The sequence below is a fragment of the Bactrocera neohumeralis genome, chromosome 2 (assembly GCF_024586455.1).
Source record: "Bactrocera neohumeralis isolate Rockhampton chromosome 2, APGP_CSIRO_Bneo_wtdbg2-racon-allhic-juicebox.fasta_v2, whole genome shotgun sequence".
Classification (NCBI taxonomy): domain Eukaryota; kingdom Metazoa; phylum Arthropoda; class Insecta; order Diptera; family Tephritidae; genus Bactrocera; species Bactrocera neohumeralis.
Genome location: NC_065919.1, coordinates 70,218,031 through 70,222,246, shown reverse-complemented (window position 1 = coordinate 70,222,246; position 4,216 = coordinate 70,218,031).

Here is a 4,216-nt window from a genome sequence, read left to right as displayed (position 1 = left end):
CAAAATTTGAATGGGACCGCTGTGCTGCGCGTTGTCATTTTATACTCGGCTAACAACGATAAGGTCCGACCGAGCAACAGGATTCTGCATTTCAGCCAATCACAAAACGCTATCAGCCACGAGCGTTACCGAATATGACGAGTGTGATTTGCTGTAGTGTGGACGCCCACCCAACGCCTCAGCGTCTGCTTGACATTTGGCAATGTGTAAGGCAGAAGGGCGGCAGTTGTAGGGAGGGAGAAGGGCGGCTGCTGTAGGGAGGCGCATACCCGAAAGCGTAGGCTCAATAAACACCAGCAAGTTTTCAGCTGAGCGCGCAATGATCTAAGTATATTTTATATTTGTGTGTATGTGTGTGTGCTTTTTGGACTTTTTGCGATTGACTTGTTTGTTTTAGTGTTTCCCTTGGGTCATTTCTTAGTTCTGTAGGCAACTTTCTATTTTGATTGCTGCTCATCTCTTTTAAATGCTGGCAATAATGTTTGCGGTGTGTGCGTTGAAATTATATATAGAAGGCGTTTTGGCACTGTGTATCGTGGGCGACTTATGACTTATGTAAATGATTACAACGATTAATTGGTTAAGCTAATCATGCTATCAGTGATGACGCATACGTGTTCTCAAAACACTTAAGCATTTTGTATTTAAATATGTATGTACGTGTCGTACAATTAGGGCTTAAGATCGTAAAGGTCAGCAGATTTTCTTTGGAATTGCTTTTATGCAAATGAATTCAATGAAGAATATATGCTTTATTGCGAAAAAGGGTAACCACGAGGCCACGTGCCTCTCACGCGTTTTACTCACACACACACACACACACCTTCTCTTATATATTTCACACCTTTCCCTAAGCTAATTTAGTAGCTACGTCAAGTGTTGTTTTCGATTTGTGTCCACCTTGTCACTTATTAAACATATATGTACATTAGGGTGAGCCGAAAACTAAACCTCGAATTCTTGAGTAGGAATGAGTATGTTGTATATATGATACAAAAAAAAAGTTGAAAAGAAGTTGTAAAAAAATTCTTTACCTATTTTCAAATATCACTTTTAATGCTCCCTGACACCTTTTAAAATTAATAAGAGACCTCAGTACCCGGTGAGTTTTCATCCGATTTTATTCATTATAAGCACCGTTACTTGAAAGACATGTTCTCTTAGCTTTGTTAAGATATGGTATAAGCCACAAATTGCAGTATAAAGTCACCCGGATGTTCGAAAATCTCTATATTAGGTATACAGAGATCAAGGGAAGTATTGACCCGATTGTACCCATTAGTGACACATAGTCATACTACTATCAGAAAAGGAATCTCCTTGATATTCTATTATATATCTCACATATTGACCGAAATTTTCGGTAAAAAGTCAATTATAGGGCCTGAGGTCCACATATTCGGTATCTAAGGGCTTGAACAGTTTTGGTTCGATTTGGGCAACTTTTAGTTATAAAATGGCACACCTCAAAGGCACTATTCGTGTAAAGTTTTTTTCAGGTACATTAGTTGATTTGTGACTTGTATACTGGAAAGTGTTATATGGGAGGTAGGCGTGGTTGCCCTCAGATTTCGTCCATTTTAACACTGTAGCGTAAGAATATCAAACGAATGTCATGGACTAAATTTGGAGGAAATCGGTAAAGTGGGTCTCGAGATATGTGATTTCACCTAAATGTGGGCGGGCGTGACGTAGTCCAATTTTGACCCCAGTTTAAAGCCTTCTCATACTATCTCGTACAAGTTATTGATTTATCGCGCTTTTAGTGGTTTTTAACAATACCGTTATATGGGAAGTGAGTGGAGTTATCATTCCGATTCTGTACATTTTTTCATCAGTACAAGTTTTTATAACATTTGCGCTGGGCGAATTTTGTTGTAGCTTTAGTGGTTTAGGAAACATGTATATTAAACTTATTAGAGGGTGGGGCCCCGGATTGAAACTCGTCTCTTCATCTTGATCTTTTATATACAAGTATGTATATGTATATGTATATATAACCACATATCTATCTCGCTTAGTTTTAGGTGATGCGTACAACCGTTAGGTGAACAAAACTATTATACTCTGTAGTAACATGTTGTAAAGGTATAAAAATATCTCCTTATGGGGATATATTTTTTCTGCGTATAGCTACATTTTAACCCACGAATTCGATATATTACTTTTTGGCTCACCCTAACATACACATTTTTTAAGCATTTCTCAATCCTTGCCTTTCGCTGTCATTTGCACTTTTTTACATTGTTGCCGTAATGTTTTTGTTATGATGGCGAGCTCTTGCTACTTACTGTCACTGTCACTGTCACAGTAACCGCTACTGACGCTGTGTGTGTGAGTGCTCAAATTTGTTATCAGCTTGTTTACCACGAATAGGAAATTTATCTGTTAATAATTCTTATTCGAATCAACGTTGGTAATTTTGTTTATTCATTCAACATAATCGCAATCAATGTTGCCAATAATCATATACTAATAATGGCAGCAATGTGCCACAATCATCGCGAAATTGTTTGTAATTATAACGCGATTTACTAATCCAAAAACATACCTGTTAACTGACTGCTTGGTTACTCCTATTTTCATACACCGTTATGTGCTTGTGATTGACGGTTATGGCGATTTTGGTGTTTATCGTTAGCGCAGATTTTATCGTGCGAGAACATTTGAACGATCGACAGCTGCAATTCTTTTAATAACACACTTTACGTAATGGATTAGCGTAGATACAGTAGGGGTGAAAACTATTCAAGCAATTCGTATTTTATAAAATTTTAATAGAATGATACAGCTGGAGAAAACGGTTGTTGAGAAAGAGGTTCAATGAATTTGCAGTTGATAAATTTTACTTCTACAAAATTTCTAACTAACAACGAATATGGTTATGCTAAAGATTTAACTATATCAATAGCTTTATAAGCTTTCCGCTCATGAATGACACCGGAACTCGTAGTTAAAGACTTCGACTTGACAATCCTGTAGCAGCTTGAATTCCGACTTATCTAGACTATAACACATTTAAAAGGTATTTATAGGTATTTGGAACGAATTTCTGAGTAAAATCAACCTCTTTGAAAGCTTCTTCAAGGTCCCTCATGCAACACACGATATCTTTGGTGTGAACCTATCATAACAGTCTGTTTCGTAATACAAATGTGATATATGAACTCGACTGACAGTTTTGATTATTTCGGTTGAATTTTTGATCTGACTCTTAACTTTCTGGCAATTCTTAATTTATTTTTCAAAATCTACTATTTGTCGTCCCCTCAAAGTAATCCCCAATAAATTTGTGCCAACATTTTTCCCGATCCTCGAAACAGTTGTTAAAGTCAATTTCCGGAATAGCCTTCAGCGCGTAGCGATTCACGTTTATTGACTTCAATTAATTCAAAAGGGTTTCCCGGAGCGGTCGTTTGAGTTTGCTAAATAGCCAGAAGTCACAGGGAACTAAATCAGGCGAATACGGTGGTTGCGGCATGATATTTGTTGAAAATTTTGCGAAAAAATCACTAAAGATCAGTGCAGTACGCGACGGTGCATTATTGTGGTGCAAAAACGAAAAGTTGTCGGCCTATAATTCCGTTCGGTAGGTATTCAGAGTATACCACACCTCGATAATCGAAGAAAACTGCCAACATAATCTTGATTTTTCACCTGCTTTGACGTGGTTTTTTCGGCTTCGGCTCGCCTTTGCCACAATATTCGATCGATTTATCGCCTGTTTCCGGTCGTAATCATAGCTCCAAGACTCATCGCTAGTAATAATACGTTTCATGGCATCCTGGTAGTCGGAAATCATTGTTTGACAGACGTCAACGCGACGCTGTTTTTCGAAAAAATGTTTTTTCAAAATGGTTTTCACTCATCTTTCCGATATTCCAACGAAGCCAGTAAGAAAGAGGACTGACTGTTAATCGTCGATTCTCAAACACCAATTTCTTATTATATATGTAGTTAATGTTGAAGGCCGTCCTGAACGTGGTTCGTTGTCGCGACTCGCGACTAACAATTATCCCCGAAGGCATCCACTATTTTGTACGTTTCGGTACCAGAAATTTGATTCCGCACCCAAAATGTAATGGAACTTCTTGGTTGAATAATTTAACTCATCGTAAAAATCGCTGAATGCGCTTTATTTACTTCAGAAAGACAAGCATATACTAAACACTAATGATTATTTTGATGTTATATTTGGTATAGATGTTCCTGACAG